This window comes from Argopecten irradians, chromosome 9 (assembly GCF_041381155.1).
Source record: "Argopecten irradians isolate NY chromosome 9, Ai_NY, whole genome shotgun sequence".
NCBI lineage: Eukaryota > Metazoa > Mollusca > Bivalvia > Pectinida > Pectinidae > Argopecten > Argopecten irradians.
In genome coordinates this window covers 10,467,897-10,478,600 of record NC_091142.1, presented here as the reverse complement: position 1 = coordinate 10,478,600, position 10,704 = coordinate 10,467,897, and positions in this window count along the sequence as shown.

Here is a 10,704-nt window from a genome sequence, read left to right as displayed (position 1 = left end):
TATCTCATAGTAAATCTGGAAGCAGTTCAAGAGAAAATAATTAATCAATCACAGGTCTGCAGAGATCTCATTTGAAGATAACGGAGAGAGCAACTCCAATCTTCAACTGTATTTATTTTATTTTGAACAAAAATACAATTAAATCTAGGAATCTGTAAGTAACAAATTGGGGCCACAGTGGCCGAGTGGTTAAAAATGTCCATACATATTACCACAAGCCCTCCACCTGAATTCAAATCCCATGTGGGGCAGTTGCCAGGTACTGACTGCTGTTTGGTGGTTTTTCTCTGGGTACTCCGGCTTTCCTCAACCAACAAATCTGGCATGTCCTTTCATGACCCTGGCTGTTAATAGGACGATAAACTAATAAATCCTTAACCCAGTGAGCCACGAATGTTATTACAATAATTAATTTTCACCTGCTGAATATTAAAAATTTATAATAGGTGCAGGAATTACGTATACTCTATGGGAAATCACCAATGAAATATTCTGCATTTATATATTATAGAGTTATCTGCACTTGTTTGTAGGTACTAATTATTACGACGTGTTTATATGAGTGCAATGTCAGGGTTTTTTTATACAGAAAACACGTTTTGGCTCACCAAGTAATGACATTGCAATCAATACCTACCTGCAAGGGAGATAAATTTTGCAATATGTTACAATGGAATTGCTCAGATTGTGAATATCGCCAGCTGTAGTGGATTACATTTGTCTTCCTATCTTCTAGAAACATATGTTCTAGAGTTGTTGGAAAACTGTCTACACTGTGCCTTATTGTATAATGCTTATGACAGAATGTTAGCTGTATTAAGAATTTTAGTATTACGGAACAAGAGTGCTAAAAAGACATTTGCTTGTGTCCATGACAGAAATCAGTTGACTTAATAACAAGAGGCCCAGAGGGCCTGTATCGCTCACCTGGTTTGTAAGTAATGTTCTGAATATAAGTTCATTGTTTCTTTTCTGAAGAAATTTGGATATTTACCTCTAATTCCCCTATATTGGGCCCCACTCTTTCTCCTCCAGGGGGGTCAAAGCCAAAATTTATACAAATTCTGTTAACCCCAAGGATGTATCTGGCCAAATTTGGTTACAATCCATGCAGAACTCTAAGACAAGTAGAATTTTTAGGATTTACCTCTATTTCCCCTATTGGGGACCCGCCCTTCCTGCCCCCGGGGGGGTCAATGCCAAAATTTATACAAGTTCTGTTCCCCTTCCCCCAAGGATGTTTCTGGCCAAATTTGGTTACAATCCATGCAGAACTCTAGGACAAGTAGCGATTTATAGGATTTACCTCTATTTCCCCTATTGGGCCCCATCCCTCCTGCCCCAAGGGGGTCAGAGCCAAAATTTATACAAGTTCTGTTCCCCTTCCCCCAAGGATGTTTGTGGCCAAATTTGGTTACAATCCATGCAGAACTCTAGGACAAGTAGCGATTTATAGGATTTACCTCTATTTCCCCAATTGGGCCCCATACCTCCTGCCCATGGGGGGTCAGAGCCAAAATTTATACAAGTTCTGTTCCCCTTCCCCCAAGGATGTTTCTGGCCAAATTTGGTTACAATCTATGCAGAACTCTAGGACAAGTAGCGATTTATAGGATTTACCTCTATTACCCCTATTGGGCCCCATCCCTCCTGCCCCAAGGGGGTCAGAGCCAAAATTTATACAAGTTCTGTTCCCCTTCCCCCAAGGATGTTTGTGGCCAAATTTGGTTACAATCCATGCAGAACTCTAGGACAAGTAGCGATTTATAGGATTTACCTCTATTTCCCCAATTGGGCCCCATACCTCCTGCCCATGGGGGTCAGAGCCAAAATTTATACAAGTTCTGTTCCCCTTCCCCCAAGGATGTTTCTGGCCAAATTTGGTTACAATCTATGCAGAACTCTAGGACAAGTAGCGATTTATAGGATTTACCTCTATTACCCCTATTGGGCCCCGCCCCTCCTGCCCCCTGGGGGTCAGAGCCAAAATTTATACAAGTTCTGTTCCCCTTCCCCCAAGGATGTTTCTGGCCAAATTTGGTTACAATCCATACAGAACTCTAGGACAAGTAGCGATTTATAGGATTTACCTCTATTACCCCTATTGGGCCCCGCCCCTCCTGCCCCCAGGGGGTCAGAGCCAAAATTTATACAAGTTCTGTTCCCCTTCCCCCAAGGATGTTTCTGGCCAAATTTGGTTACAATCCATGCAGAACTCTAGGACAAGTAGCGATTTATAGGATTTACCTCTATTACCCCTATTGGGCCCCGCCCCTCCTGCCCCCTGGGGGTCAGAGCCAAAATTTATACAAGTTCTGTTCCCCTTCCCCCAAGGATGTTTCTGGCCAAATTTGGTTACAATCCATGCAGAACTCTATGACTAGTAGCGATTTAAAGGAAATGTTGACGACGGACGGGACGGGACGGACGGACGGACGACGGACGGACGGACGGACGGACGGACGGACGACGACGGACGCCGCGCCATGACATAAGCTCACCGGCCCTTCGGGCCAGGTGAGCTAAAAATGTTATATTTTTAGACTTAAGTTTTGTTGTCATTTATTAAAAGATGTCCCGACATATCAACAGACGCCCTCCGACTCTAGGTCAGTCAGTTGCTAGGTATTGACCACTGGTCAGTTAAGTACTCATGCTTTCCTCCACCAATGAACCTGGTACTTCAATGACTCTGGCTTTTAACAGGACATGTATTTTAACAGGACATTATACATGTACTTATAAAACCAAACTTTCAGTAAAGGTCAATATTTTTTTATTTCAACAATCCCTGTAACCTCCAACCTCTTCACTGGAGAATATCATAAATACAGAAGCTTAGTATAATTGTCTTTGCACTTTCAATTTGGAAAATGAGTTAATAAATAAACAACACATTTTTTAATTTTTCAATTTTTAAACATTTATTACTGACAAACAATTTCAACCATAATTTGAATTGTAAGTTGCTGGCATGATGGTTTTCGAATTGTTGAGTTTGAATTTGAGTTATGTTATGAGATATGGAGATAAAATAATGCTTAGCTTTAAAACATTAAGCAAAACAGAAATACTCTTCAGCAGATATCACATGACATTATAACTTGTTTGTAATAAAATTGATTAAAATTGATTTAATTCGTCAAAAAAAATTAAAATTGAGCAAAACTGAAGTTGGTAATAAAATGAACATTTCCTTCAATAAAGAAGTTTTAATAGAACTTCTTAAAAAAGTTCTGATTCAACTAAAATGAGACAAAGATAAAATTTTCTTTTTGCCTAAATTTTTTATGGTATAAGAACACAAAAACTAACAAACAATTTTGAACAATTAAGTAATTGATACTAATAATTTTGTTTGAGTTCATATTTTAAAACTTGATTTGAAATACAAAAACATTTTCCAAAAGAAGATTTGATGTCAAAAATATGATATAGTATGTAACTTCTTTTACAAATTGACCGATGCATTGTTTGAAGAAGACACATTTAGTTGTCCACTTAAAATATTACAAAACAACATTCCATTGACACTATAACGCATTCATATAATATACATGTGTATATTTGGTCAAATTTTTGCAAAAAATTATCTGACATCTATATATATTGGTAATCATTTGTTAATAACATCATGTCATCTAGAGAATCACTCTAACCCATGGGTTAAGTGAAGTTAACAAGTACCTGTACATGTAGTTGCTTTAATTAGCATATGGTTTTTCACTATCTTCGCGGAACTTGATAAGTAAGTTAATTACCCACAAATGATAAAGAAGGATAAGTAAGAAAAGAAAATTAAGCTTGTTAATGATAGAAATTGAGAAAAATGTGACCTTTGTGAATTTGTATCAAAGAGATCGCAAATTTTTTTTATTCAAAATTACACAACTGTTGCGTATATTCTGTACAACTTGAATATCAAAACTTCCTTTTAGAAAGATACAATGAGTGATCTCCAATATAATAACTTGTGTTACATCTCAGCAACAAACACACTAATATTTGTAACTTTCAATACGTAACAGGTTTGGCAAACAGTGGTTATCACATTAATAATGTTATCTACATAAAAAACTGCTGTGTCAACAGCTGTGACTTTATATATAAATGTACATACACAGTATGTATGTTAATATCACATTTCATCATACATCATAAGTAATGTAAAGTCATAACACAAAAGCATTGTAACATCAGTTTGAATGTTTCATTTTTGTTTGTTTGCAAAGCAACAAAATTACATGTTGTATCTTATTACACCATGAATTATTCTGGCAATGGCACTGGGAGTGATCTCCCTGTAGAACACCAAGTGTGTTTCCTTTGATAGCAATACGTCGCTGTAGCACATATTTCGACCAAGTCAAAGTGTTTGCAGATCAAAATCAGGCATTTTCCATTCTCTCTAGTTTTCTGGTCATTTTAGAATCGCTGACATTCCTGATCTAGATGTCTATTGTTTCTTACATTTCCAAGCTCTCTTTCTCACGTTTCGGAGCGCAATTTCACAGGTCACGCTTCCTGGTCATGTTCGAGCTTTTTCTTTCTTTTTTTCCCTCCTGGTCACGTTTCGAAACTGTGTTTCTCGCATTTCCGAGCTACATTTCTCATGTTTTCGAGCTTTGTTTCTCACGTTTCAGAGCTGCGTTTCCAGATACACACTAGATTGTTGTCTGTACCACACACCATGTAGTCCTTACTACTATTTACAGCTATAGAGTTGATAACAACACCCTGTAAAACAAAAACCATCATTACACAAACATTACAACAAATATTGTACAGTCAAATTATCACTTAATAAAATCTGAACAGTGATAAAAGGCACTTTCCTAACTAGAAATATTACACAAACATTACAACCAATATTTCATATCTTGATATTTATTCAAGGGGAGGCATCATTTATTATTCAATTTCCAAATATTGTATTGACAAAAAGATGTTAGTGTCAATTGGATTAGACATCAGGCGTAGCCTATCTTAGTCTTCTCCCGATATTGGTGGTACAAACAAATAATTTCAAATATACATGGTGAGGTTTATGAAAATAAGGGGAGGTAACTCCTAGATGAGGAATGACATAATTTTTGATCATATTTATTGTAACTCTATAAATTAACAGTTAATTTTCATTTTTTATATAATAACCAAATACTATCACATTATTCTAACTATACTTGATAGTATGTATATTTTATGATATTGGTCCTATTCGCCACAACAGATACAGGCTATAAAGTCCACATGTGTTTAACACAATTAGACACCACTGATGGACATCAAGAACCAATCTCACAAAATACACATATATTTGATTTGTGGAGTTACAACTATATTTGTAATTACTGGTGTTTACCCATTATTAGTTTCTTAGGAGTTACCTTACTTAAATATTTGATGATTTTAAAATAACACAAGAAAAGAAGATGAATGATAATCATATTAACATATTAACAGAGAGACAATTCAAAAATTGAGTATGTATAAGTCTCATTAGGCTGCCCATATAGTACAAATATATTGTTAGTTGCTAGCTGTATCAAGGTGGATCTCCAGGGAAGAAGGATTATAGGTACATGTACATATAAACAATAATGTATAATTTTATAAGACTTACCATTACTATGATCTACATGGCTACATATACCAGAATAATAAATATTTTATTTATCATTTATTATTCATTGATTGTAAACTTAAAGTAATTGTAGGTTAAATTTTTAAAACTAATCATCTTCGATAACGTTACTAACATCATTTCTTGATGGAATTCCTGTGTTTTGATCACAATCAAGTGAATCTCCCCCCCCCCCCTTTTTTTTTCTTTTTCTGAAAAGCATCCAATAACAAAAATAAACTGTACCCACCTTATCTGTAAGTAGGTCCTTCATGCTGTCTGCATGTCTGCCAAGGGTCACTTCAGGCCATTCTAACACCTAAACATCAATTAATAATCAATAAAGAAAACTTTAACTTGTAATGGTATGTATTTCGTCCTATCCTTACACAATTCACTTTGGAAGCATAATGGTTGTACAATTTCTGTTGCTAGTTGCATGTTTGTCAATTCAGGATCACAAAGTGCAAATATTTGAAATTTTATTTTGTTGTCAACCGGCATTTGAAGACAACAACAATAGTTTTCCATAAAATAGATAACAGGTTTGACTGTACCAATAATTAGTCTCAACTACAACAGAATAACTTACCCTAGACTGTTGTAGTACTGTACCAGAGGATTCTATATAACTTACCCTAGACTGTTGTAGTACTGTATCAGATTCTATATAACTTACCCTAGACTGTTGTAGTACTGTATCAGATTCTATATAACTTACCCTAGACTGTTGTAGTACTGTATCAGATTCTATATAACTTACCCTAGACTGTTGTAGTACTGTATCAGAGGATTCTATATAACTTACCCTAGACTGTTGTAGTACTGTATCAGAGGATTCTATATAACTTACCCTAGACTGTTGTAGTACTGTATCAGAGGATTCTATATAACTTACCCTAGACTGTTGTTAGTACTGTATCAGATTCTATATAACTTACCCTAGACTGTTGTAGTACTGTATCAGATTCTATATAACTTACCCTAGACTGTTGTAGTACTGTATCAGGATTCTATATAACTTACCCTAGACTGTTGTAGTACTGTATCAGATTCTATATAACTTACCCTAGACTGTTGTAGTACTGTATCAGAGGATTCTATATAACTTACCCTAGACTGTTGTAGTACTGTATCAGATTCTATATAACTTACCCTAGACTGTTGTAGTACTGTATCAGAGGATTCTATATAACTTACCCTAGACTGTTGTAGTACTGTATATCAGATTCTATATAACTTACCCTAGACTGTTGTAGTACTGTATCAGATTCTATATAACTTACCCTAGACTGTTGTAGTACTGTATCAGATTCTATATAACTTACCCTAGACTGTTGTAGTACTGTATCAGATTCTATATAACTTACCCTAGACTGTTGTAGTACTGTATCAGAGGATTCTATATAACTTACCCTAGACTGTTGTAGTACTGTATCAGATTCTATATAACTTACCCTAGACTGTTGTAGTACTGTATCAGAGGATTCTATATAACTTACCCTAGACTGTTGTAGTACTGTATCAGATTCTATATAACTTACCCTAGACTGTTGTAGTACTGTATCAGGATTCTATATAACTTACCCTAGACTGTTGTAGTACTGTATCAGATTCTATATAACTTACCCTAGACTGTTGTAGTACTGTATCAGATTCTATATAACTTACCCTAGACTGTTGTAGTACTGTATCAGATTCTATATAACTTACCCTAGACTGTTGTAGTACTGTATCAGATTCTATATTAACTTACCCTAGACTGTTGTAGTACTGTATCAGATTCTATATAAATTACCTAGACTGTTGTAGTACTGTATCAGATTCTATATAATTACCCTAGACCCTGTTGTAGTTTACTGTATCAGATTCTTTTATAACTTACCCTAGACTGTTGTAGTACTGTATCAGGATTCTATATAACTTACCCTAGACTGTTGTAACTGTATCAGATTCTATATAACTTACCCTTGTGTTGTAGTACTGTATCAGATTCTATATAACTTACCCTAGACTGTTGTAGTACTGTATCAGATTCTATATAACTTACCCTAGACTGTTGTAGTACTGTATCAGAGGATTCTATATTAAACTTACCCTAGACTGTTGTAGTACTGTATCAGATTCTATATAAACTTACCCTAGACTGTTGTAGTACTGTATCAGATTCTATATAACTTACCCTAGACTGTTGTAGTACTGTATCAGATTCTATATAAACTTACCCTAGACTGTTGTAGTACTGTATCAGATTCTATATAACTTACCCTAGACTGTTGTAAGTACTGTATCAGAGGATTCTATATAACTTACCCTAGACTGTTGTAGTACTGTATCAGAGTATTCTATATAACTTACCCTAGACTGTTGTAGTACTGTATCAGATTCTATATAAACTTACCCCTAGACTGTTGTAGTACTGTATCAGAGGGATTCTATATAACTTACCCAGATTCTAGACTGTTGTTGTAGTACTGTATCAGATTCTATATAACTTACCCTAGACTGTTGTAGTACTGTATCAGATTCTATATAACTTACCCTAGACTGTTGTAGTACTGTATCAGAGGATTCTATATAACTTACCCTAGACTGTTGTAGTACTGTATCAGATTCTATATAACTTACCCTAGACTGTTGTAGTACTGTATCAGATTCTATATAACTTACCCTAGACTGTTGTAGTACTGTATCAGATTCTATATAATCTTACCCTAGACTGTTGTAGTACTGTATCAGAGGGATTCTATATAACTTACCCTAGACTGTTGTAGTACTGTATCAGATTCTATATAACTTACCCTAGACTGTTGTAGTACTGTATCAGATTCTATATAACTTACCCTAGACTGTTGTAGTACTGTATCAGATTTCTATATAACTTACCCTAGACTGTTGTAGTACTGTATCAGATTCTATATAACTTACCCTAGACTGTTGTAGTACTGTATCAGAGGATTCTATATAACTTACCCTAGACTGTTGTAGTACTGTATCAGATTCTATATAACTTACCCTAGACTGTTGTAGTACTGTTATCAGATTCTCTATATAACTTACCCTAGACTGTTGTAGTACTGTATCAGAGGACGGATTCTATATAACTTACCCTAGACTGTTGTAGTACTGTATCAGAGGATTCTATATAACTTACCCTAGACTGTTGTCATAGTACTGTATCAGAGGATTCTATATAAACTTACCCTAGACTGTTGTAGTACTGTATCTATATAACTGTTGTTTAGTACTGTATCAGAGGATTCTATATAACTTACCCTAGACTGTTGTAGTACTGTATCAGAGGATTCTATATAAACTTACCCCTAGATGTTGTAGTACTGTATCAGAGGATTCTATATAACTGTACCCTAGACTGTTGTAGTACTGTATCAGATTCTATATAACTTACCCTAGACTGTTGTAGTACTGTATCAGAGGATTCTATATAACTTACCCTAGACTGTTGTAGTACTGTATCAGATTCTATATAACTTACCCTAGACTGTTCTGTAGTACTGTATCAGAGGATTCTATATAACTTACCCTAGACTGTTGTAGTACTGTATCAGATTATCTAATTAACTTACCCTAGACTGTTGTAGTTACTGTATCAGATTCTATAAACTTACCTAGGACTGTTGTAGTTACTGTATCAGATTCTATATAACTTACCCTAGACCTGTTGTAGTACTGTAATCAGAGGATTCTATATAACTTACCCTAGACTGTTGTAGTACTGTATCAGATTCTATATAACTTACCCTAGACTGTTGTAGTACTGTATCAGATTCTATATAACTTACCCTAGACTGTTGTAGTACTGTATCAGAGGATTCTATATAACTTACCCTAGACTGTTGTAGTACTGTATCAGATTCTATATAAACTTACCCTAGACTGTTGTAGTACTGTATCAGAGGATTCTATATAACTTACCCTAGACTGTTGTAGTACTGTATCAGAGGAGATTCTATATAACTTACCCTAGACTGTTGTAGTACTGTATCAGATTCTATATAACTTACCCTAGACTGTTGTAGTACTGTATCAGATTCTATATAACTTACCCCACTAGGGACTGTTGTAGTACTGTATCAGAGGATTCTATATAACTTACCCTAGACTGTTGTAGTACTGTATCAGATTCTATATAACTTACCCTAGACTGTTGTAGTACTGTATCAGATTCTATATAACTTACCCTAGACTGTTGTAGTACTGTATCAGATTCTATATAACTTACCCTAGACTGTTGTAGTACTGTATCAGATTCTATATAACTTACCCTAGACTGTTGTAGTACTGTATCAGAGGATTCTATATAACTTACCCTAGACTGTTGTCAGTACTGTATTCAGGGGATTCTATATTAACTTACCCTAGACTGTTGTAGTACTGTATCAGATTCTATATAACTTACCCTAGACTGTTGTAGTACTGTATCAGAGGATTCTATATAACTTACCCTAGACTGTTGTAGTACTGTATCAGATTCTATATAACTTACCCTAGACTGTTGTAGTACTGTATCAGATTCTATATAACTTACCCTAGACTGTTGTAGTACTGTATCGAGGATTCTATATAACTTACCCTAGACTGTTGTAGTACTGTATCAGAGGATTCTATATAACTTACCCTAGACTGTTGTAGTACTGTATCAGAGGATTCTATATAACTTACCCTAGACTGTTGTAGTACTGTATCAGATTCTATATAACTTACCCTAGACTGTTGTAGTACTGTATCAGATTCTATATAACTTACCACTAGACTGTTGTAGTACTGTATCAGAGGCATTCTATATAAACTTACCCTAGACTGTTGTTGTAGTACTGTATCAGATTCTATATAACTTACCCTAGACTGTTGTAGTACTGTATCAGAGGATTCTATATAACTTACCCTAGACTGTTGTAGTACTGTATCAGATTTTTATATAACTTACCCTAGACTGTTGTAGTACTGTATCAGATTCTATATAACTTACCCTAGACTGTTGTAGTACTGTATCAGATTCTATATAACTTACCCTAGACTGTTGTAGTACTGTATCAGAGGATTCTATATAACTTACCCTA